We start from the raw sequence: 27,120 nt of genomic DNA on the forward strand, positions 1-27,120 counted from the left end.
AGCCCAGGTACGCGGCTAAAACATAAACGGCTATGGAGAAAGATGGTGGACTCGACTCAGAAGAACAATCTAAACAACAATATGACGAACAACCAGCTCAAACCGACAAGCTTGTACCTAAAAGAGGGGGAACTTCTGTCATAGGGCGGTGGTTTGGATTTAAAAAGACTGACAAGGATCGGACTACGAAGCAGGCTACTGCTACATGTTGAATACTGCTACATGTTGAATACAGTTAATGACAGATGTTAATGTGACCAACAAATATTTTGCATAATTGTCACGAAACAGAGCTGGTTGGACCCGAGCAGAGAGCCACGCTTCCTCGACCAGAGGATGATTTAGAATGATTTATTGTATGGGGTGGATTATGGCCAGGATGGAGAAACCAGAGTGCATGAGCAGGGGGTTCCAGGCAGGAGTGAGGTTCCAGGCAGAAGTGGGGGGTTCCAGGCAGGAGTGGGGGGTTCCAGGCAGGAGTGGGGGGTTCCAGGCAGGAGTGGGGGGTTCCAGGCAGGAGTGGGGGTCCAGGCAAGGAAGAACCGGTGATAACTGGCTGGGGGAGAGCCGGAGGGGAAGGATGACAGCGGGGATCCCGGACAGCTGGCTGTGTGGAGGCAGGAAAAAACAATGTCAAAACAAGGCAGGAACTCAAAACAGAAAATGCAAAAGGCTAGAGAGCGAACTAACTGCGTGGTTTTGGTTCAACACTCTGGCAGGGAGTGGAAGGCTGAGCCGGTACTTATTGTAGAGGTGAGTCGTTAGTGAGATGATAGTCAGCTGTCCGGGAGCCGTGGAGGTAATTGATTGCCTGAGTGGAGTCAGCTGAGAAGCTAGACTCCACTCAGGCACCGAGCTGTGGGAGGAGAGACAGGGTAGAGAAGCGGATGGGAGACAACTAGACAGACAGGGCAGAGGAGCGGAGGGGAGACAACCAGACAGACAGAACAGAGGAGCGGAACTGTGACAATAATACACGCTTGGAATAAAGTTCTAAATAAAAAAAATACACATATAAACAAATACCTACTCCCTTTATTGAATATATGATTTCAAACTGCTTGTTCACATGGCAATTTTATATAAACTGTTCATTCATTGAATTTACCAAAAATATGCTATATCGTGATGTATATCGTATCGGGATATAAATAAGCTATATCGGGATATAAAATTTTGGTCATATCGCCCAGCCCTATATAGAGGTACAGAAATATGAAACAGATGAAATACTCGTGGAGTCCACCTGGACCCCAAGTGTACGGATGAAGTAGGTTTTGCCAGCTGTACTGATGAGGGTTAAAGATACTTCACATGCTGTTTGGTAGCTACCATCATCTGTTTAACACAAAATGAGACCATAATTTGTAAAATGAAAAACATGTTGTATTCAAAAAGCCTTGAAACTGGTGATTGACACTCATTAGGAAAATGATTCCAAAGGGAACCAATCAAGTGAAAGTAGGGTCATTACTCTGTTGACTTAAACACAATCGACTTATTTTTGCAACCAGAGGAGTCGCTCCTTGCTAAATTTTTCAGAGGCTACATCCATCCTTTAGTCCATGTTGCTGACATTCATATACATTGTTTTGTAAGTTGTTGGCAATCAGCCAATTCTGTCCTGTACGTGTAAGAATGTGTTGCCTAATTTTTCTGCCCACTTCAGTGGACATAACATGCCAGTAGAACAGAGTGCAGGCCACAGTGGAGTGTATCGCATACCAGGAGGCCTCTATGCTGCTGTGCCATGCAGCTCTCAGGAAGCTCTCACAAAACTAAAGCACAGTCTGCTGCTACATTGGCATATAGAGGCGCCCTGGCTGGGATTGCTAGCTACTTATAGGACCGAAGATGCTGTGAACATCTGCAGACTGTCTGTGAGGAGCAATTTAAACGGGAACATGCCCTGCTGCGTTTCTCCTACCGTTGGACTGAAACTCGACGGCAGCTAACACAATGGGACAGTGAAGGGCCTAATTATTGCCCCTATCATTTGCATAATTACAATGTTTTTTTTTAACCAGGGACAGTATAGAAATTGTAAATAGTAGTGGACTCGCTGTCTCTCCTTCCTGGAAGTCACATTTAAATGGAGAGAGCCTGTTCTGCTGGCCAGGCAGCCAGGCTCAGGCAAGAGGTCCCAATCAGCCAGCCTCACAGACTGCTCATTCAATAGGATTTAAAAAGCCAACTGTGTGGAGAAATGAGAGTTTTTGCCCCCCAAATCATATGGAATTACAGTGCTGGTTGCATATGGGGGGAGCCAGTGGCAGGCACAAAAGCCCACAGGAAGCTGCTATTTCTGTGTGTTTTATTAACCCAACCAAGCAATTTAATTCTTTTGTTCGGGGGAGTTCTACTTCATTGATTAACAAAAGCGGGGATATAATTTTTTCAGCCCCTTTTGAAAAGCCTGAAATGTCAAGCCTTTTAAAGGAGATTATTCTGCCTGTGTGCGATGAATAGAGCCCAGAGTAACCTTTTGTCTACAATTAAATATTCCAGCATAAATATAAAAGAAAATCAGAGATGGGGAAGATTGAGTCAGGAGAGATTGGAGAGGTAGATCCTCTGCCCGATAGTGGCAACAGCCTGGCTCTAATTAGATATGCCAGGCGGGCTGTGAGCAGTCACTCTCCACAGCACGCCGAGAGAGGAGGCAGCCTGAGAGAGGAGGACAGAGGAAACCTATCTGCTCATCTGTCTGTCCAGCGCCTTCCTCTGGGCATCCACAAGGTATTTCAGGAGACTTTGTTTTGTTTTGTTTTCAGCTGTTATTTGTTTTCCCGACATCTTTGCCGCCGGAGAGGAAAAGTCTAAAAGGCAGTGCCTTCTGGGAACTGCATAAGCAGATAGGGCTGAATAGTAATAATAATAATAAAAAAAAGTTGTGAGGTTGTTTATGATTCTGAGGATTGATTAGGAATGACAATAGGATACTTTAGGGACAGACAGTTATTTTTTTTTTACTCACTCAGGAGGTAGAGTGTGAGGCTGCCTGGAGGAGATGAGGAGGGATGATACGAAGTTTTGATTCTTGCAGTGCTGCTTTGTGCTTTGTGACTTGCAGTTAGACGTGGCATTTGCTTTGTGCACTTAGGAGTGTAAATGGACTGAGGTGACCTGCCTCGGCTGTGACAGGAAAGTGAGTTTAGCACTGTTGCTCTTTATTCCTCATTGAAACATTTGTCTGACAATGAAAGTTTTGTTTTTAGTTGCTTAGAAGTTTTTGCTGCTGAAGAAGTGGTCATCATCTAGAATTTGACGAAGCTGTCTTACTTTGTTTATGAGAACACAAGTAATAAGAAAACTCCTGAGTCCTGCTCTGCTGGTTTAATTTGTGCCAAGTCAGTGCTACTTTGGTTGAGTCAGGTTTTAACCTCCTGTCAGCGGATTATTTTCCTGACCAATCATTTTCTGGAATGACTCCTTTTTGCCAGTAGGCGTGGTGCTCATTTTGGCTTTTTGGCATCATATGTTTGTGAATAGGAAGCTTTTTTAAAATCTGCTTAGTTAATTTGTTACCTTTACCATGTTTATGTGATACATATTTTCAGTGTTGAGTCCTTCTGAATGTTTTCGTCTTTAATAGTATAATTTGGCCTTGTGTTCATGTTTGATTCCTATGATGCTTTATCTGATGTCATGAGATTAGATACAAATTATTTTGAAGAGCTACAGAGTCGGTTTTATTTCCTCCCAGTAGAAGTTTCATTAAGTGCTGTTTTGATCTTTGATCCACTGGAAAATACATTTTAGCACCAGTAAAAGAAAGTGTTCAGGGAGAAAGGCGTCTGTATGACAAACTTGCCTGATTTGACTGGTGAGTTGTTTGTGATAATTAAAAAGAAGTGACAAAAGTGGATCCAAATTGTTCAGTCAGAAATTCAGATTTTGTCACAAGAGACTGAAGGTCAAAGATGAAAAGCATGTTTTGATGTTTTACTCTTGGAGAGAAATAGCTGGATTGTCTTGTTCTCTACTAAATTACCTTTACCTCTAAATTACAGGCAATGGAAAACTCTATTTACCTATTTTCTGGACTCTGTTAACTTACCAAATCTTAAGTTATCTTGAAGTTACTCTAATGAAACATTTAATAAAATAAAACAGATGGCCTGATCACTACATACACAGAATGTAGACCAATTCAGTATTATTTTCCAGTGTCACACCTACTGTTTAATTTGTCAAATAGTAGTGCCACCACAGGCCGTAACAGGCGGAGTAGTTTTATTTGGAAGCCATACATTTTACAAATACGTCTGTGTGACCTACATCACCATATGCTTTCATCTGACACAAGTAAAAACAAAATGACTTAAGAGGGATGGTGTCTCTGTCCTGATAATGGATGCAACAGGCTCTCCAGACAAGTTAAATGAATTCACTTGCCAACATTTAGCCTGCTAGTCTCACCTAGATGTCCTAAGATCAATAATAATCCCCAAATCCTAATTTAAAATGACCTGTGAAGTTACATAATGTCTTAATTGATCTGCAATGTAAGAAAGGACAAATGGATCAAAGAAATTCTGTGTTTTTAAATGAAACACTGACATCATGACACGAATGAAAGAAGATGAGCTCCAGTTAAATGCATATACATTTATTTATATCTGCATTAGCTCAAATATGGCTTGTTTTATTGTCATTTGCCAGTCAAACAAGTTGTTGCTGGTACCTGCAGATTCCCTTATTTTGAAAAAAGCTGCCTATATCCTCTGATATCTTCCCGAAAAGACATTTTACCTTTTGCGTTGATGCTGATTTATTTCAGACATTCTCTCACCACAGAGAACCCAGCACGTATTGACCGTTTTAGCTGTGACATTTCAAAGCAATGACAAATTTACTAGTCTGTCATAGCACATTGATAATTTGCATGAAAGTCTTTTTGGTATAAGGCAGAATTTATTCAAGTCCTGTAAGATTTCAGTTACAAGAGATTTTATTGTGTATTAGTGTTTTTGGTTTTAATCGCATAGAAAATCATTCAGAATTTTTAGAAATTTAATGTGATAAGTAGGGCTGGGCTAGCCTAGCCATGCTATACCCATGTTTCTGACGGCACAAGGGTCTAGGGCCGCTCGACAGGGAGGGAGGCGGGCTAAAAGGTTGTCTTTCAAATCACTCTGCAGCAATTGGGTAGGTATACAACCAATCAGCGCAACGAATAGGCTGGCGTAGTTCCGAGAGCACCGGCGGATTGTGGCTAAGTCTCATTAGCTTCCCAACCAGCAGAGCCAACTGGTATGTTAAGGATTTGCCATATCCCGTCGGCATAAGTCCAAATACGTCTTTCTTCTCAATGAAACACTTCAGTGCCGTCCTTTGTTTATCTTTGAAGTTGAATTTTAGCTTCAAATCTTTAAGGGCTGTGGCCAAAGCCGAGTCGAAAGATAACTGTTTATTGTGCGCCGGTTGTTTCGGTCAGAATCGTCGCGCCTCTGTCGTCACTTAGTTGCACCCGCCTTCTGACTCTACACTTCATGGTGATTGGTCCGGCCAGTTTTAGGAGAATCCAGCCTCGGCCCTTATGGAGGGTAACTAGACCTACCCTGGCAGAGAATTAAATTCGTTGCCGTGGGTTGTCTAGCGCGGCTAGGCTAGGGCTGGGCGATATGGCCAAAAAATAAAATCTCGATTTTTTTTTTTTTTTTGTCATCTTGGACGATTACGATTTTAATCTATTATTGTTGTTTCTTTGTGGTCTGTTTGCTATCTTTAGGATGCCTCTGCCAGAGGTGCTGAAAGAGGTTAGTTGTGCTGCTACTCTTCGTATTCACAGTACTTTTGCAAACCTTGCACATGACTGTAGTTTGCTCTGTGTCAGTCTTGTCAAAGCCAAACCACTTCCATATAATCGATGTAACATGAGGCCCTTTTCTCGCGACCAACTCTTCGTCTGCTGTTCTGTCTGCCATGACGGGGGTGGGGGTGTGAGTGTTTGGGTGGAAGGAGATGAGAGGCGGAAGCAAACGCCAGTGCACAAGTCGTGAAAGGCAGAAGAAGAATCTGTATTGTTTAAGCTCGCCTCGATTTTACGATTTCGCAAATTTTCAGATTGTCAGGTTTTAAAAATGCGAATTAATCGAATTAATTCGATTTATCGCCCAGCCCTAGTGATAAGTTTTATCACTTTATACGTATAATCATTTACATTAAAAAAATGACAACAGATAAAGCATGAGCAACTTGACCCTGAAGAACTCTCACCATGATGGTTTTATTTTTCATTATTTTAGCTTTGCAGCGTTTACCTATTTCTATAAAACATATCCATTCACTTTCTATTTACTGTTTGCGTTCAATGTAACATTGAGCACCTGTTTTAAAATTACTGTTTAGCTCATTTCTTAATTATGAAAGGGGCACGTCCCACTTCACATCGTCTCTCAAACCTTTGTCTGTTGACCGAGAGAAGCTATCCAGGTCTTAGATAGTGGTGTGTTGGCCGACTTCTAAATGTCCAGGGTGTGACTGAAACTGACATTATTCTACTGTATGTCTGAATGCGATGCATTATAAGAATGTTCAAAGTAAATCTTGTGTACTTGCTAAAGAAATTGGACCAAATTCAATCTGCTATTATTCTTTTCATCTGACTGTGTACTATATATACACTATCATTCAAAAGTTTGGGGTCACCCCGACAATTCCATGTTTTCCATCAAAACTCGCACTTTTATTCATGTGCTAACATAACTGCACAAGGGTTTTCTAACCATCAGTGAGCCTTTCAGCACCATCAGCTAACACAATGTAGCATTAGAACACAGGAGTGATGATTTTTGGAAATGTTCCTCTGTACCCCTATGGAGATATTCCATTAAAAATCAGCTGTTTCCAGCTAGAATAGTCATTTAGCACATTAACAATGTCTAGACTGTATTTCTGATTCATTTAATGTTATATTCACAGAAAAAACTATATATATATATATATAAAGAAACGCCTATCGTAGCTTTAAGTCTGTTAACCCTCTTGCAGAGGAGTGTAGCTAAAAGAGTTTTTGGTGGTGTCCCAGCACCTTGTGGGTCTAAGGCACATATCACGTCAACAGAGACACTGTTTTGAAGTTGGACAGGGATCGTTGTAGCTCATCATTGCCTCTGTATTCTCATGTTCTGTTCACTTTAAGGACATACTACCAAGTGAAAGTGATAATACTTTGCATGCAAATATAATATGCAACGTTTGGACTTAAGATTTATGCTTCAAGACTTTAGTGATATTTTGAGTCTGTTTGTGCAAGAAAGAGACCAAGTCTTTCTTGGCATTTGACCATTTGTAATATAGTGATGTATGATGCATTAAACCCAACTTTTTACCCAAAGCCATGCTCTAGCCACAAACTACCCCACATTTAAACCCATTACTAACCTTGACCTATCTTAATTTTTTTTTATCTTGACCCACTACAAAAATGCTAATCCAAAACTAAGCTGCTCCAGAAGTGAATACCATAAAGAAAAACTCAGTTTGGCGGGTTTACCCCAGCTTTCTACCACTGTGAGAATCCTTCAGTCCTCATAAGTAATGAAACATGACAACATACACAGAGGCGTGCGTGTACTCCAGCTGTACTAACACACATACATAAATCTAATGTCACCTCTATTCCAGCAGCCTGTTTCGTCCCTGAGGGCTTTATCAGAGCTTTTGAGGGCTGATTGGAGGAGACGGCAGTAATGACTGCAGGTCATGAGGTCACAACCCTGTTATGATAACTAAACTCTGAGGTCAAACGCCTTTACGGCAGTCTGCTCTGACAGCTCATGAATAATGATTTGTTATTTGAACAGTTCAAATCAAAATTCATTCATAAAAGGAATTTGCTTTTTTTTGCCCAATTTTTATGCCAAACACCAACAGAACAATTCAAATCTGCTGACACTGACTGAACCAAGAATAAATGTTTTTGAGGAAAGTGTTATCCTTTCATCATGCAGTTAATATAAAAATCTTTGGTTTAGGCTGTAGTGTTAGAATACTGGATATTTTTTTAAAGAACAGTACTTTTGTGTACAGTAACTCACATTCCAAATTGAAAAATATCATTATGGGCTCTAAAAGAAGTTAGAGATTGTGGGATATTAAATAAATAATCCTGAAAATGGACAAAAAGAACAAAACCACAAAATATCCTGCCTTTTAATTCATTTTACAGGTAGAACTAAAGCTCAGTGTCACTTTATTTGCAATCAGTTGTTCAATATTTCCATAATAACCGTCATAATAACACACACTGTAAAGTAGTTTCTGTTGAGATATGTGGATTTACATGATTAATTAACATACAGAGTCAGCAGAATTGGATAATCAGCGCCAAAATGAAAGTTTCCGTTTTTTGTACACTGTCAGAATGACTGCACAGTGACTGCTAGGCCAGTTAGACAGAGCTAAATGCACAGGAAGCAGTGCAATCATAAAACAACGTGAAGTAAACGGTGCTTAGTGACACTTCAGACTGCTGCAGAGTTCTGGTTTTGATGCATACTTTGAGAAGCAGCTAATGAAATGTATAGTTTTTTTGTCTTGTACACAGGATTTAAATGTGCTACAAGTTCACCACACTGGGCCTTTGGGGGTAGTCTACCTGGTTTAGACTCCTGTGAGACGGCTGATCACAGTTCTAAATTAAAAATGTGTTTTCCTGACACAGACACGTATGTTATTCTAATATTTGTTTGATATGTGGAAACCAGAAATACAGTCATTCAATTTTTACACATGCAAACACATAGGCCGGTAGTCAGACATATAAGCAGACTGACGTCTACAGACAGTCAGAGCACATGTCTAAATCTGGCATAATGCTGATTTTTACTTTTCCCGAAGAGGACTGCAAGCTTGGCAGAAAGGAAACAAGAATTATTCAATCAAACAGCTCTCCTTCCATATCCAGATTTGACTCCAGCCACATAAAGCTGGCCACATAATCCTTTTATCAAACCTACGATGGAATACTCTTATTGGAAATGCCCAGAGAGAGAAATAATATTAAGGTCATTTCTATCTCTAGTTTATTTCCTCCTTAAAAAAAAAAAATCACCCCTGCTTTTCGTTTTTATCTTGAGACAATAATTACTTCAGGTTTGCAGATGGAGACCCAGCTGCTGATTATGAATGTTCTCTGCCCACTGAGGGAATCTCTGCCCTCATCAGTAATAACAAAATCAAATTGTCCTCATTTAAAAGGAGAAAAAAAGCGAGGCATCTCTGGGAAAGTGGGTTTGTACTCCATTGTCATGAGCCTCGGTCAGGCAGGTTGGAGGGAAAATGTAATGTGGGTCGGCTGGTGATGATGGCTGCTAGTGCTAATATCTCTAAAGTGGTAGATATGGAAGCTGTCAGAGCTGCCGTTCTGTCCTGTCAGCGTTTTATAGCTTTATATCTCTGCTCTCCAAAGCTCGGTATGTGTGACTGTGCGTGTGTGTTCAGGCTGGTGTGTGCAGTGCAGGGTTTTGGTTGTACTGAAACAATACTCTCTACTGGATGGAAATTATCTCTCTCTCTCTTTTTTTTTTTTAAAATAAAAGCTGCTTTGCCTCCAGGGCAGATCAGGTTTCTCCCCTGGTCTTAATTTCATTAATAAGCTGTTATGTTTGTAACTGTTCGATGCAGGCAAGCAGCTTTACAAGAAGACCAAATTTTCAAAGATGGGATTTGGTTAACTAGTGCTATATAGCTATATATCGCTCTATGTGTGTGTGTGTGTGTGTGTGTGTGTGAGTGAGCGTGCGTGCACACTCACACACATTAAAGAGCCATTTTATACTTTCTGACTTTTCCCTTTCCTTCAGCAGGTGTTTCTTTAGTAACTTGTTCACGTCACCATGTACAACATCTGAATAATGCCTGCCCAGCTCCTAATTTGCCACACAACAGCTTCCTTGAAGTCCACCGTTATGTTTTTTTGACTAGAGCCTAACCTCATACATCTGGTTTATGGTACTTTTCAGACAGAAGGTGAGATGAGGTGCTGCAGCACTGTGGTGTAAAGGAAAAATAATTAGTTATTTGAACACTAAATCCTGTAAATATATTGTAATTAATTTCAAAAATATAATAATGAACCTGTAAGTAGGGGATCTTTAAAAATTTCTGTTCCATTTGAACAGAAACAAGAACTTAATGGAAGTTTGGACTGGACTTTAAGAAAAGTACTACTGCCCATCTGTCTCCTCGCTGTAACTCAATATTTATTTGGCAAATTTGATAGCAGTGCTCTTCTTCTTGCCTAATATTTGGTGAAAGAGGAAATAACAATAGTAAACTAATGAACGAATAAATGAATGTTACCAGCATACAACAGTATGGGTCTTTGAAGTGATTTTCATTGTAGTTTTTTGATAAAAATGGAATCCTATGATCTGGAAACAAAGCATTTGGCTTTATTGTGCATGTGAATCAAAAATTTAGTTACTGCTCCACAGTCCATGTCCAGATATGTATTTTATAAGCCTATATAGGGACATTCATTACTTATTGGTCTAGGCTATATATGCTGTGGTGTGTGCTACCAACAGCCTCCGTAGCTAAAACGTGAAGCCATGATCAAAGTGCCAGGCACTGCAGTTCCTCAGTTGGTTGCGTAAGACTTGCTCCATTTCCTGTAAAGCATTAAAAAAAGTATTCATTTCTCTTATTATTATTATTATTAAATGTCCAACTTTACAGCAGAAATACATGTTCACAGCCTGCTACAGAAATGATTTTGGTCTTGAGAACAGTTTTAACCATACATGGGAACTGTACGATTCCTGATGTTTACTTTGTAAGTCATGGTCCCATTTCAAGTAAAATAGACAATGAAGTAGGGTACACTTTATGGCCGGAGTACTTTGTAATTAACAGATTGCTACAGCATCACCGTGTGTTGGGTCTTCAGGATCTCAGTCTGATCTGCCCCATCCATCTTCAAAAGACTAATACTGTGATGGCCAGACTTAAGTCTTCATAGGTGATGTCACAGTTACTACGTCCATTGTTTATATACGGTCTATAGTTAAGTGGATGTGATCAAGTTGAGATCACGTTCTTTCACTTGTTCTCATAGACCCATTCCTAAATCATAGACCAATTCAGTAGCTGCTCAATATATAAAGTGTTTTTTTTGTTTCATAATGAAAGACAAAACAAAGAGAGGAATGCGGTACAAAAACAGTAAGTACTGACAAAGACTGAAATTGTTCCAGTGGAAGAAGCCGTTTTGGCCAACTGACCTGAGCGATGGCCGCCGTTTCATCACACTGATGGAATGACACCGCCTCTGAACTGGACTCTGATATCTGGTCAGTGGATCCAGGAATTTACTTAATCCTGTCCATTATACTTTCTGACCAGAGTGGCCATGTGAGGTCCCAGACCATCTCTTCATCTGGGTGGACTGTGGCGTGTAATGGGATAACAAGTCATAGTTCACTCTGCTCTGGCTACTCTGCTGCATACACGTATGTGTGTGTCTGTGTCAGAAAGAAAATCAGAGCTACAGAGCTGTGTTATGTATGTATGTGTGTGTCTAGAGACCTATAATTATCCTCCTGAGGAAAACAAGTGCAGAGTGAGTGGTCCATTGTGGAAACAGGATTACAGCCTGTGAGAGAACAGAACGCTCTGCGCTTTGTGTCAACTAATGTTTTCAAGTTCAATCTCAATTGTTTGATTTGAGCTGGATGTGTATGCATGTTTATTATTGAATCCAACGTTCAGCGTGCCTCATGCTATTAATTTTCCCGCTGTCTGTTCTGCTGAATGTGCGACCTTGTTGTCTTGGAATGTGGCCTATTGTGGGGCCTGGGGCAGGTGGTTATTAATATGACAACACATACACGTGTAAGCAAACACACTCTTTCTCTTAGAATTAGACACCTCTTTTAGTTTGTTTTGATCAAGATGTGCAACTCAAAGAGGGTGTAAGGTGCATAGACAAGAAGAGCCAAAGAAAGGAAGAGAAGGCAGACTTTCTTTCTCAGAGTTCCCCATGTCAGTCGTGTAAGAAAGCCGCCAAACCAATAATTTTGTCAAGTTCTTTTTTTAGCGGAGCGGCTGAAGCGTCTTTGGATTGCCACATGTATAAAGGCAGCCCATATAAAGCCATTCACAGCACTGAATGAACACGCCATCTGTGGGGCTTTCTTATTTCCTCTTCTCTTTTCTTCCCCTCCTTTTTCAAGCCTTGTAATCAAATTTGAGCAAAATCAAATGGCGGGAGGATAGAGGGAGAGCAGTGGGGGGGGGAGGGAGGGTTCAATGAAAGTACCTTTTGTTGGTCTGAAACGAGCAAGTAATTTACAAAATGCCCTCCCTTTGTGCAGGGGGCTAAGGGAAGAAAGAAATCAGTAGCTTTTAGAAGCTAGGCCTTGCGCTGCGACGGGCAAGATAATGAAAGCCGTCTTGTGTTTGTGGGCTAGAGAGCATCTCAAAGGCAGACCGGGCCCCGGCTCAGGGTTAGCTCGGCTGCTGAGAGAAAAAAAAAACAACACTCTCCTCTGTGCATGTGTGTGTGTTTGTGTGTTTGGCAAAGAGCGGCAAAACAGGACTGCTGTGCCCGGCTACTCTTGGCAGAGACACTCCGAGGAACAGACAGAGTTGTCGATGCTGAGGAGAGAAGAGGGATGAAAGAATGGTTTCAGCGGCACTAAGGGCTGCTGATCTCTCCTTACCTGTTGTCCCGTTGCAGGTGCATCTGACTGGCCCTGCATTCATGGGTGGCAACACCTCCGCAGAGGAGTCTGGAGCAGAGATGAAGATGAGAAGGAGGAGGGAAAAAAAAACATGCTGCAGGGATCATTGAGCTGAAGGATTACGAGGGGCATGAAGAGGATTTCAGCTGGCTGGTTTCATCCTTCTGTTCCACGTTTCGGAGTTGAGCACCTGACTGCTGGAGGACACCCAGCCTTTACCTGCACGGATCTGCTCGATTGTTACCTGAGTGACACCTGGGAGGACTGCTCTCGGATTATTACAGGTCAGACCAATTGCAGTGCGTTTCTGTTTGTGCAAACTAAACTTAGTCTAAATTGGCACAGTTGAAGTAAATAAATTAAACGGATGTTGTATGATGTCTATAAGCAGCTCACCTTAGATGCAGTCAGAGCAATCGCAAATGATTACTTGCTTAAAAACCTAATACAGCAGAATTTAGCTGCATTAGTTGTGGTGCAGCTTTACTTAAATTTACAGTAATTAGATTAGTCTTGACAAGAGGTCTTAAGCTTTTACCTAAATGTTCACTGTATCTGTGTCTGGCCTGCAGACTCGGTCCTGGTTTACAGTGAGTGGACTGATTCCTCAAGTGTCCTCCTGCAGTGCAGAGACAGGTGAGTTATGACATTACCTATTTGTTTCTCTTGCTTCCTATTCACACTCTTTCAATCTCACATCTATATCTCTTTCTCACCTGTTAATCGGCTGTGTGTCGGACACAACCGTTGCCTGTCCTCCTTACTTATTTTTATTTCTGTCTAAATTAGGTACGCTTTACATAAATGCATGAGTGAAAGTCATGCAATCCAATGCATTTGTCTCTTCAGTGTTTTCAGCTGTTGATCTGTTATATTTTTCTCAGATTCAGAGGTTTTTGTGTGACAGAAGTACTAATCTGTCTCTGACTTTGTCTGAGTAGAGGTGTGAATGTTCATCCCCAAAACTAAACATCATAAAGGCTCAGAATATGTTTTAATCTAAACTTCACCAAAGATGCTTCGTGTTAGTTGTCAACAGTATTATCAGTGATTCAGTGCCTCTGCAGTACCTAGTCACAGCAGCAGATCACAATGCAGTATTGATTGAACTCATGTGTATCCTCGTACAGACTAGAAAACAACCTTGAAAGTTGTCAAACAGATGTCATTCAAAGCAGACTGTGAGGTGTCTTTGTTGTAATAATTCCTGGCAAGTTAATTAAGACAAAACATCATTTTAATACAGCAGAACAATCTTTATTCGAATATCTTCTGTCTTTTTTTTTCTGGAATTCTAGACTGCAATCTGCTTTAACACATTTTCAGGAAAGCAACAGAGGATCTTAATGCCCAAAATCAGCCTGTTTGAATACAGTCACTCCTGCTGTTGGGACTGTTGAGAAACATTCAGGGATGTTTTGTAAATCTGTCACAAAACTGGAGATCGGATAACGCAGGTTGCCGGGAAACAGGTGCCCACAGAAAGTAAATTACAGCATTTTATCATCAAATGATCCCCTTGTGTTTACAGAGCATCACATGTTGTTTATAATACTGAAACGTGAGTGTCTTTTTGTCCTTTTATTTCATCTCATTTTGCTTCAAAGCTTTGTGCTCGTCTCATATGGCATCATTATAACAGTGTAGTTCTGCCATTAAGCGGAACTTCCTGGTACTCTGAAATGAATATTTAGCAACTCAGACATGTTTTAAAATCCCAGATCAGGCGTGAATACATGGTGTCGTCCTGTTGACAGTGATGTGAGACTGTGAGGTTGCATGGAGAGTTTAGTGTTTGAGTTGTTGCAGCTTTTATTGTAAATATTTCAAGATATGAATATGGAAATGTATCCATATCTCAGTAAAATAACAATAGTTGCTGCCCTACTTTCAGTGATGGAAAGTAACTATGTACAATTACTCCAACTATTAAAGTACCATTTTTTAGTACTTGTGCCTCATTTACATTTTCTGCAATGTTTTTCTACAGTTCAAAGGCACAAAAGACATTGTAGTTTTTACTCTCTTTACTCCAACATGTTAAATAACTGTACTTGCTGTTTACTTTGTAGATTCAGACTGATAATGCAAAATCTAATCAACAAATAAATTGTGTTTTATAATCACAGTTTAAGATAATATAAGACTTTATAGTGAACAGGGATACATGCATGAACTTCTAAAAGTTAGCCCCAACTCTTACCAGCTGCAACACTAAACGTAACATTAATGCATAAAAATTAATGACATCTAATAATGTAATAAGATTTATTATTTTAAAAAGAGCTAATGTTAGAACTTGCACACAATATACTTTTATATACTTTTAATTTTGATACTAATAGTTTTCTATTTTAACTTCTTGAATGCATGCTTTTAATTGTAACAGTGGTTCTGCATGATGACATCGCTGCTTAGGTTGAAGATCTCCATACTTCTTCCAGCAAAGCCGAAGCTTCTACTAGATTTTGATAATTTCGTCACTTCAGGATCAGCTGCAGGATTTGTGTTTAGAATATTTCACGGCTACAGTGTTTTTCTGTGTTGTTCAGTTCAGGCCTAATTCAAATTCACTAATTGCGAGCGAACTGTACAGAATGGAAGCAGAAATACGCAGTGAGGTGTCCTGATGTAAGAAGTTGGGGGTCAGTTATCACACTTACACCATGACTAAAGAAAACAGCAAGTTTTGTTTGAATCCTGTCTACAATGACCACAGAAAATGACTATTAGATTCCTGATAAAAACCATCTGTGCTGTATGAACTCACTCCCTATTTTCCCCCATACTATTTTATTCAAGTGTCCAATATCTAAGTGTGAAATTTATGCTTACCATAGTGCTCCCAATACTCCCACTGTTCCACTCCTGACTGAACCAAAAATATAGCCATGTCACACTTTACATCATGATTCTTAAGTGTCTGAGATTACCAATGCAGTGCTCATTAGCTAATGACTAAGGGAGAGATTTCATTTTATGCTGGTAAATCCCCTCTATCCCCTGTTCACAGTGAAATAAACAACTGGTAGCTATAGCAACAGCAGTTTTTCTTGATGGTACCACATAATAGCTTTAACCAAAACAGACTGAAAACAGACTTTTAAAGTAGATTATGTTTAGCTTGCTTTGTCTTCCTGTGGTTCTCAACTGCGAGGGAAAAAAAAACATGAAAATACACCCAGGTGTCCACTGTTAAAGCCGGAGTTCAAAGCGTTTCCATGCACACCTGCCTGCTGTATTCAAGCTTTTACCAAATAAATTCACACAGTGTCAAATAAGCCTATCAGCACCAGGTATGTCTGTGTATTTTACAGCATGTTGTTGTATGCCAACCAGCAGTGATTAGCATGACACAGCATTAGATGAACAACTGTAGGGATGGAGATGTAGTCGGCTATAACAGCTGCATTATTGCTAATGTTGTAATGCATTATTGTAATGGTTGTTTGTTGAGTTTGGTGAAGTTTCAGGACATAGTTTTTTTTTTTTTTTACTCGGTCTTGATCACTGCAGCATAAAGTTCTGCACCTCCATGGAAACAGGATAACCATGGTAAGAAGTAGAAAGAACTCAAATATATCCCATGTGCAAAATAATACTTACAATTATTTAAAAAACAACAACACAAAAACATTCATTTCATTGATTGTTTGTTGTTTAAAAATGGTAAAAAAATGGAAATGTATATGTACAAGTACCCACAGGTGTCACCAATTCTGAGAAAAAAAGTCGACTCCGGATGATATAGTCTGTATGACTCGGCCTATTTAAGTTTTTTTTCACCGCCACAAGCACGGACCTTTTCCCACTGCTCTAGAAATGCCTAACTTCTAACTTACGGATAAGTTTTTCTTCTGTGTCTTGTTTTTGGGCCAAGCTTTATTCATTTTTTGATGAAATATCTTTTATTTCTCCCTCTTGTTTACATTTTTTTTTTAATGCAGTGTAAACAGAGCCTACCGTTCACCCTAAAAGTCACAGCATTTTCCTCATGGGACTGTTGATTGCAGTTGACTGAGATATGACTTCTAAGTTGAGCTGAAGGGCACAGAAGTTAGTTTTTTTTACGTAAATGGTGTATTTTTTGTGAATTTTTACATGCTTCTCTGAGTCTTTTTGTTTTTACAGCTTCTAGATGTGATAAATGATGGGATTTCAGCATTTAAAAACAAAAGCATGGCTTTCAAACTAGCCCACAGGTTTTGGGGTTCACGGATTAACCAAGTTCATGTTAAGCTCTGACACATTATCTTCAGTTAACACACAAATGTACCGATTTATAATGTTGATCAGCGAAAGTGTTCATTTCTCCGCAGAGAAGATCACAAAGTCTATTAAAAAAAAGTCTTAACTATCACTTAGAAGGTCCTGAACATTTTCCTTTTCTTCTGTAGACCTTGAGCTCTACTCAGTAGTTTTTTAGGGCTGCTTGAAAGTACTGCTCAAAATAGACAACTGTCAATTTTACCAAAAACTTTAATAGACTTGAATGCATTTATTATTTTCAAGATAATCCATTGTGATATTTTCTGCAGCTTATCTATATGAGGTTGTACAGCTCCAACTACTATTTAAGTCTATGATTTTTTAGTTAAATGAAACATTTAGTCTATAAATGTCAGAAATGTTGAGTGACTGACATCTTCAGATCTCATTTTGTCTTGATCTAATCATATAATATTAGATCAAGTTAAATCTAATATTATATAAACCTGAGAAAAGCAGCAAATCTTTTAGGAGACTGAAAACAGTATTTGTTTATACACCTAAAAAGACTTGACAAGTTGTCGCAACTCTACACAGCACGGAAGTACTGACAAGAAGGATCTAATATCAAAACAGCAAGATGTAATTGTAGTCCCTGCTAGTCTTAAATAGTATTTTGTGTGAGTGTTTTAAACATTCATATAAAATCTTCTATTTAATGAAGTGAACATTGCAGAAACTCGGTTGAAGTTTTCCTTGCTTTATCGGTGAAGACTCAGTCACCCCATTAGTGAAGTTTCACGCCGTTTCTCCTCCTACTTTTTATCCAGGGAAAAATAAACAAGCGGGCCACATTCAAATGAGCTGATTTCTCAGTTGGCATATTGAAATGTCAGAATTTGCACTGGAACAAATACGCTGGTTAAAATTCAATTGGAACAGAATAGATAATGAGCTATCTTGGTGTTCCCACACGCTAACAGGCAGAGTCCCAGTCTGCCTGGAGGTTTACAGTCACTCTGTCACATGGCACGCATCACCGCTCTGATTGTTGCCAACAAACCACCGCAGCCCTGGCCCAGGTGTGTGTGTGTGTGTGTGTGTGTGTGTGTGTGTGTGTGTGTGTGTGTGTGTGTGTGTGTGTCTGCATGTCTGTGTGTGTGCATGAGGAAGAAAAAGAGAGTAGCAGATAAGAATACATTGGCTTCTCAATGACTTCTTTAAGCTACAGTCCTGTGCCATATTTGTTCAGCCATACCATATTTTGACTCTTTTTTTCTTCTTCTTTTGATACATTTTACCAGAACTATGTATCAGAACTACAACCAGACATGTTCAGGGTAGGCTTTCTCTTTCACTATTCAGTATTTTTGTGATGTTCTTTTCATTCAGTCGACTATGAAAATGAGAATTTTAAGCCTTTGGATACAATTTTTGTGTTCTCAGGCAATACTAACCCACAGCATATACTAAAATTATAATATATACACTATGTACTGTCTGTTGATAGCACACTCTGTTGGCTTTCCATAATTTAGCAAAACAGGAAATTTCCCCACTCTGCTCTTACCACCTTGAATTGGTACATTAAACTAGTGTTTCATTCCCTGCTGACTGGCTCCAAAGTAAGAACGGTTCATCAGTTTGATGCAGTGATTCAGCGTCATGCATGAAAAAACTGTGTGGGAATCTCGTTTCATTTACAAGATATGGAGACTTCCTCTCTTCTGCACCTGCATAAGAGATAATAACCTTGTCTTTCAAAAATGACTATCCTATACAACTAAATGGCATTCTCATTTACATTTAGAAAGAAATGGAGTTTCCTTGTGAAACAAATATATTTTCTTATTGAAGCTTAAGACTGTAACTTAGCATGAAAGGTTTTTTTTAGCTTGAAAGAACCACAAATGGCTGTGTAAACGGGCAGGAGGGAAGGATGCTGGAAGTTACAATGTGATATTATGGAATGTGTATGCATGTTTACGTTTTTTTGTGTCATTTTTTGATAATAAAATAACATGCAAAATTGTTATAGCAAGGGTAGAGGTCAGGGATTGGGTGTTTTTTTTTTTTTTGTGGCAACATGACATGCAATGAAAGACCAAATGCCAGATATGTCCGTGATAAACACGCCTTTTCATGAGGCTGAAATAAAAGTCAACCAAACGACTTTCACCCAGGAGACAGATGTAGATGCTCCATGTGAGACCATTATTTTGTTTTTTAAGTTTTGTTTTCCCTTGTTTGGACTGGTGAAAGCACCAAAATTACACAGTTGAGTTTTGGAAAATAACACGGTTTGGGTTAAGATACATGGCAGTGACTTCCATCTTCTCTTATATGTAGCTAATTGGCTGAAAAGGAGTGTAATAGTAATTAAGAAAACTAGTTTTTCCACCACAGTAGTGATAGTAAATAAATAGCATACAATAAAATAACAGTAAAACATCTGGCAATCTTTTGCTGATTGAAGTATAGTTGTGATACGTCACAAACAAACGTAATCCATCAGAAAATATGTTTTCCTCAAAACATTTGTGAGACTGCAATTTAGTTGTATGGGACCACAAGTGTTGGACATAGAACTGGAGAAAATAAATGTCTAATTTATAAAAAATACAGCAGAGTAACATTTCCAACACACTAAAGAATGAGATATTGTGTCCTAAATCAAGGCAAAGCAGAATTTTTAATTTGAATGTGAATATGGTTTAGACTGAGGAGCTTTAAACAATATCAAGGAACTAGTTCCATCTTTTTTTGCTGCTCTGTACCTCTTTTTACAGCAAACAATTTGATCTGTCGTAACAGGAAAAGCACAGGTGAAACTAATTTTATCATTAATTGCTTCTTAAAGTGTCCTGGTAAATATGACAGTGAGCCAATGTGCACAGCTGCTGGATCTCCCCCACGTGGAATGCAGCTATCATTAACACACCTGTAATCCCTGCTATGATGTGCCAAAAAAAAAAAAAAGCCAGCTGTGATAAAGATCTTGAGCTGACAGCAGCTTTGCACTGTTTATTTCTGACATGAGGTATAACAGGCTGACTTCGTAATTGCTACCTAAGAGATCCACTGGGTTTATATTCTTTGAACATATTGCAGCCAGGGTTGTTAGGCTGTGATGTGAAAAACAAGCAGCACTTTAAAATCTATTATAAATCTACAGTGTAAGTATTTGCCCCCTTCGGGATGTCTTCTATTTTTGAATATATCTCACGCTAAAATGTTCCACTTCATTAAACTCATTTTAATATTGGACAGAAAAGACCCTCAAAACACTAAATGTAGTTTTAAGTGACGATTTATTGAAAACCTACATCATGCTTGTGAAAAATTGATGCTCCGCTTAACCTAATAACTAGTTGGGTCACGCTTGGCAACAACAACTGCAGTTAAACATTTACCATAGCTTGTGATCAGTCATTTACATCACCATGGAAGAATTTGGTCCACTCTTCTCTGCAGAATAGTTTAAATTTGGCCACATTAAATGGTTCTCAAGCACAAATGGCCCTTTTGAGGTCTTGCCACAGCATCTGAAATGGAATAAAGCTCAGACTTTAACTCGGTGACTCCAAAAGCTTAGTTTTGTTCTTTTAGAGCCACTCAGAGTTGGACTTGCTGGTGTGCTTTGGGTCATTGTCTTGCTGCAGAACCCATTTGTGTTGAGGCGTAGATCATGAACTGATGGTGGATTTTATCCAGGAGGATTTTTAGATAAAGAGCAGAATTCATGGCTCCATCAATTATAACAAATTGTCCAGGTCCTCAAACCCTCACTCTACCACTACCATGTTTCGCTGTTGGTATCATGTTCTTGTTGTGGAATGCAGTATTAGCTTTACACCAGATGTAACGCAGCCATGTCTTGTAAAAAGTTCTACTTTTAACTCATCAGTCCACAGGATGTAATCCCAAACGTTCTGGGGCTCATCGAGATTTATTTTTTTATTTTGCAAATGCTGGATGAATGTTTTTGTTCTTTTTGACCAGGACTTGTTTGTGCCTTGAAACCATAGAGTCTATGCTTGCAACCCTTCCGTGATGTCAGTTTCTCCCAATGTCTTCCTCATTGCTGAATCATGTGAACGGACTTTAACTGAGACTAGTGAGGTCTGAAGTTCTTTTGATGTTCATCTGGGTTCTTTTGTGACTCTAGGATTAGATGTCGATGCTCTTAAAGAAATGTTGGTAGTTGGGCCACTCCTGGGAAGGTTCACCACTGTTCCATGTTTTCTTCATTGGTGATTAATGCCTCTCACTGTGGTTCTCTGGAGCCCCAGAGCCTCAGCAATGACTTTGTACCCCTTTCAGACTGCTAAATGTCAGTGACTTTGGTTCTCATCTGTTCTTGAATCCCTTTGGAACGTGGCACCTTGTGCTGCTTTTTGACACCTTTTAGCTACTTCACAATATCAGACAGGCTCTATTTAGTAATGTTTAGATTCAACAGGCCTGGCAGTAATCATGTGTGAGTGTGGATGGTGAAACTGAATGAAATGAATTTGGTCATTTGGTAGCTAAGAGGGCGACTGTTTCACATAGAGCAAGGTGGGCCCATTCCTCCTTCAGTAACTGTGCTTTCATGGGTTATCTTAGTCTTTTTTATCAAAGTTAGTTTAATGACCTCAAACATTTGAGTGTGAAAAATGTGCAAAAACAGAAGATATTTGTGGGAGGGCGAACACTTGTCCACAGCACTGCATCAACCTGCATGGGGCCTGTGAGTATGAAGCATGTCTGGAGCTACCAAAATCCAAATCATTATTTCATCTTTAGGTCCAGCTGCTTCTGGTTGTCTTTTCACTTACTTCAGTATCACACAGTATTTTGCCTCTATTAAATCTCATGGGTGATTAATCTCTGTTAGGTTCGCAGTGTGTTGTGACCCGTACAGCTCCCTGAGGACCCTCTAATAACCGCTAATGGGCTGTTAAAGTAGTGGGTGGGGCCTGCGCTGCTCGGGACTGGGTGGTTGAATCTCACCACCAATTACGGCTCATTGAGCAGGAGAGGTTGAGGGCTGATTTCATCTGTAATCTGGGAGCGTGTGTGAATGCACCTGCGTGTGTGTGTGTGTGTGTGTGTGTGTGCATCTGTCAGTCAGGGTCTTCTTCCACCCAGCTAGCTGTGTGCAGACAGTCATTAGCAGCAGCAGCTAGTCATTAAGCCCGTCATTTCCTCAGTCTGCCAGCTGACCTACTGATTTGGACAGCTTCTATACTTAACCTGTGAACTGATTCCCTTGCATGAGGACTGTGTATGTGTGTGTGTGTGTGTGTGTAAGCATTGGCAGACTGTGTGCAGAGGCTGTTTTTTTTTACAATGTACAAAGCACAATATGAATGAAAGGAAGTTAATGCTGACATATGTGTGCATGTTATGACGGGGTGCCAGTGTACGTGATGAGTTTGTGGGTGAAAGAAATGTGAACATGTCAAATAGTATTCTACAAACAGTATTGTTTTCAGACTGCTTTGTTAAAGTCTGTTATCAAAATGAGTTGTCTTTCTACTGCAAGAAAGCAGGTGTGAGGCAGTGTAAACTTTCACTGGGATGTAATGTGCTCTGTCACACTTTCTGTTTCCATTACACTGTAGGATTCAATAGCTTCAATCATAGCATTAACTCAGAGTGTGCCAGAACAATGACAAAAAGTACACAATCCTAGGATTTGTTTTCTTAGCCTATGTGACAAATTTTACATTTGATGCTGATTTTTGAGTGAAGACTGCTACTGATGAGGACATAGACAGGAATGTCAAAATGTTTTTTTTCCCTTTCTGAGTTACAAATCAAGACCCAGACAGCAGCTTTTCAGGACCGCTAAGAAGTAGCTACCTTATAGCAGAGGTACGTCGTTCTTCCCATAGAGGTTTTCCCGGGGTAATTCCTGTGTTAGGAGTATATAAATAGGTTTGGACTGCAAGTTTCTGCTTTGGAAAACAGCCTACTGTAAACAAGTTTGGTTGTTTTCCTCAGTGACGTGTGATTCTGTTTCTGTCAAGTAGCTTCAAAAGTAGAACAGATGATGACAGTGATATGACAAAAGACCAGAAGTACTACTTTCTTCTTCAAGACTGGCTGTAATGCTTTGGTACTTCCACTGAAACCCTTAATAAAAACTACAAAGAAAAACATCTGAATATTATGTTACAATAATTAAGTCATGAAGTTATGCTTAACCTGCGGACACTAAGTAATTTATTACGATTATTTCTTGAATATTCCTTCTGGCAAAAAGCAAGTTTCTTTTTTACCTTGCTAACATGTTCACATGATGGGTTTTTTTATATGGTAGAGGACATTTCATGAGCAAAATAAGTAGTTAACACAGTGGCTGAGGATTTTCTTTTTAAAACTGCAGTGTAGCAACGACAGCTTAAGGGCAGCGTTTCATATGTAACAAACCTAAAGACCCATTACTGTCAACTTTTAAGATGGACCTCTCTGTAACATCACTCTTCTTCACAATCAGTTTCCAGCTTGAATATGTGTGACTGAATTACTGCAGTATTCTAACTTGTTAACTGTGTAGTGTAGAGTAGTTTTGCAGTGTTTGAGCAAAGTTGTAGGTGAGCTGGTGTGCCCCAGCTGCAGCCAGGACTTCTTAGATTTGCACTTTATAAAGCAGGGGTGTCAAACTACATTCCTGGAGGGCCACTATCCTGCATGTTTTAGATGTTTCCCTCTTCTAACACACCTGATTCAAATGATCAGGCTCGTTATCAGGCTTCTGCTGAGCTTGATGATAAGCTGATCATTTGAATCAGGTGTGTTGGAAGAGGGAAACATCTAAAACATGCAGGATAGTGGCCCTCCAGGAACTGAGTTTGACACTCCTGTTCTAAAGGAAGCAAGAGTAAAGAGGTACATCTAAGCTATTTTACGAGAAGACGCATTATTTTCATCAAAAAAACTTCTGAATGCCTGATTCATATACACAGAATTTTTTAGTGGATGGATGTGTGACCGTAGATCAGTCCATCATATCCATTTAGACACAAATACTTCTTACTAGATTATGGATGTATTACAACATTTTGACCCAGTAGCAGAGAAGACAGTAAGTTATTTTCTTTGGCTTTTTTGTTTTATCTGGTGAACAGACTAGTCATACTGCTGTTTGTTAGACATTTTAAATCCATAACATTGTAGACATGATAAATTGTTCAGGTTGCTGCTATATAGAAGTACTGATCATGTTAAAGCCGATCTCAAATATTTGCTAGTGCTTTAGAGCCTATTATCACTACAAATTGTAAGAACAATTATCACTGGAAAGTGTTCATAAATATGACCATATTACAGAACTGAACACTAAGATTTCTCAAAATAGCAAAGACAAGTGCTCACATTTCCCTGCATTTGTGTACAGATGGTCTGGGAATAAAGTTTAATGTATCTTTTACTCTGACGTCACTGAAGAAGTGTTACAAGTGCTTAATAAAATTACTAAGAATATTTATCTAATTTCTCTACTTTGATAATTTATCTCCAGTTGGTTTCTTTATAATAATCCTTTTTAGTTAATCAGCAACTTCTAATTTGCAGCTTGTGTTTGAGTAAAGGTAAACAATCTGGGAAGTTGCCTTTCTTAAAATGATTTTTAATAGTTTTTTCTTTTTTTTCTGGGAAAGCTGTCTAAATGTTGGCTTCTCATGAGAACAGTAGCACACAGTACGGTATACCTCTTCCAGTGAAAGTGTTGGAAAATTACGTATACGATGATATAATGTGTGTATGCACTTCAGTGTCAGCGTGGAAATGACAATTTGCAGCCCTACAATTAAGCTAAATGATACATACTGTAGTTTATTTTTAATGTAGTTATATTTCACTTCCTTATAGTCTAAACTTGCTCTACCTTATTCTTGGCGATTATTCATCTGTATAGAAAGCTGAAATGTGCTAACTTGTACGAAAGATTCAGTGACCATTATTGATTGAATTCCAGTATGATGGAGAAGCTAAGCACTAAAATTTTGTTGTTACTTTTGCTAAGTTTCCTTTCACTGAGTTTCTTTTCCTGCAAAGCTTCGTGTCCCTGCTGTCACATTCCCACAAATATATCCTAATTTAATTCAAACATATACTGCACCGTTAGCTTGTTACTCATTTTTATGTGTTTGCATATCAGCACTTTGAAACCTGCTGCAGTAATGATATATATTCACCCTCACTAAAGTTTTGAACAGGTGTGTACTGGTCCCTTCATTTTAATATCCTTTAATACCTTCTGACTTCTCCACTGTTGGGATTAACCTTGCGCTACTTTGTCTTAGCTGCCGCTCTGTGTGGCTCTCTAGAAGCCTCCTGAAGCCCTGCTAGTGGTGATAGAAGCTGAAATTAGGCAGATTTCTGCCCCAAAGCTGCTGTATTAAGACAGCCTTCACCTTGGCCTGCTGGAGCTGCGGTAGTTGTATAGCTAATCCAAAAGCTAGCAAAGTCAATCAGTCAAACCTTGAGCTAACTAAAGCTACCTCCTGCCTTCCTTTGTCTTCTCGAGATAAGGTAATAGGGATACAGCAGGGTTAAGGTGAAGTTTGGTGGTCGTGTATTTGAGTTTCAGGTGCCATATGTAATGGATGACCAGCGAATATCTCAGTAAATACAGACAGTCTGGCAGAAGAGAAGGAATCACAGGGGTATTGTCTTAAGAGGATAAGGCAATGAGAAGCTTACAGAGTTGTATCAGTGGACAAGGATGGAGAGACTCACATAGTAATACCTAGTATCTAGATGTGACACCTCGGCTTGGCCCTTGAGCACAGTAGGCAGTGTTAATATTCCCTTTTGTCTTGTCCTGATAAGCTAATGAGGGTTATAGTGAGGGGTGATGGGGGTGTTAAGAGCTGCATTAGTGGACGGAGATGAACAGGGGACAGTCAAGCTGTTAAACCTCCTGGTTAGATATTGTAGAGAAGCTTCCAGCACCAGGTGTTGGTTTGAATCTGGAGTTGTTTCGTGCTGATAAGAAGAAGAAAAGGGGACACAAGAGGATGGGGTTAAAGTTGAAATATTTATGCTCACATTTTGTAATAGCTGCCAAATTGGTTACTTTGACCCCATGCAAATTTGTCATGTCTTTAGATTTGAAAACCACATTGAAGTCTTGACAGATGCCCTTTAATTATACTAATAAGCTGAACTTCCAGCTACTTTAGTCACAACATAAGTTTTCCTTTGTCTTAGATTTGTTATTTCCATTTTGTTTATTTGATTTATTGCTGAACAAGCCCTGTTTTGAAAATGCTTGTCAATGAATTCAGTCAACCTTAATATGTGATATTTACTGTATATAGACAAACACTACTTGATGTTTGTTTTTCTTTTCTCCTAAATAGGTCCCTCTCCTGTTGATAAAAATGCCATTTTAGATTGTAATTAATTAATCTGCATGATGCAACATTCAAGTGATTCCCTGTAAGTTACAAACCTTAATACCTGAAAAATTAACATTTATAGTCTGCCAGTGCAGGTAACAGTTAATGCAGGTCTATTGCTTTATTTTGATTTTCTGCTCATGTTTCCATGTTGTTACACTGATACACACGTGACAAATAGCAGTACTGAAGATGAAATACCCGTTTCCATTGACTTTTGGGAGTGCGTTGTCCTAATTTCTAAGTTTTTCATTGTAAAAACAAAGACATTTTTAAGTTTATAATTAAAATAGTCTAAACTTTGAAGTCTAATTCTTTTCAACCATGTCTTTTTCTGACCCACCAAAGCCATCAACAGTATCTGCCTTCTTCCTTTGTAAAGGTTTCCCATCAGTCTTTATTTGCTGACTCGTTGTGAAACACGACTTCTTACCACTGCAACGATATCAGTTTCATGATTTATTTCTGGTTCAAAGTTCTTTGTGGACGGCTGAATATGGCATTCTTGTATGCTAGTAAAATTGTGTCTCCTTATGGCTGCACAAAGTATTTTTAAATTAAAATTGAAGCTGAAACGACATGTTACATTTTTAACATTTTACAAGAACCTACTGGCATCCTTTTAATGAGGTATTTTCCATTAAAAAACATCATTAGAATTTTAGTGTCCTGTAATTAAATGATGTATTTAAAGGAACTTTTTACATTATGGTAGTTTTTCCTTTGTTTGTTTGTACTTCTCTCTATTGCACTCTATTTACCTTTTTATATTCATAGTTTTCTACTTTTTGCTTTATTGCTTTTTTTTTAAGCTGTGGTGG

General features: G+C 39.2%; 1 long non-coding RNA gene across 1 annotated transcript in view; it reads left to right on the plus strand.

Annotated features, from left to right (window-relative positions):
• The first annotated feature begins 2,618 nt into the window (after positions 1–2,618).
• Positions 2,619–27,120, plus strand: part of LOC110951488 (uncharacterized) — a 199,793-nt gene continuing 175,291 nt past the window's right edge. The window contains exons 1-3 of the long non-coding RNA XR_007941462.1: positions 2,619–2,739; positions 12,692–12,979; positions 13,268–13,331. This is a non-coding gene — a long non-coding RNA (uncharacterized LOC110951488). The remainder of the gene's footprint in view (positions 2,740–12,691; positions 12,980–13,267; positions 13,332–27,120) is intronic.

Source organism: Acanthochromis polyacanthus, chromosome 4, assembly GCF_021347895.1.
Source record: "Acanthochromis polyacanthus isolate Apoly-LR-REF ecotype Palm Island chromosome 4, KAUST_Apoly_ChrSc, whole genome shotgun sequence".
Taxonomy (NCBI): Eukaryota; Metazoa; Chordata; class Actinopteri; family Pomacentridae; genus Acanthochromis; species Acanthochromis polyacanthus.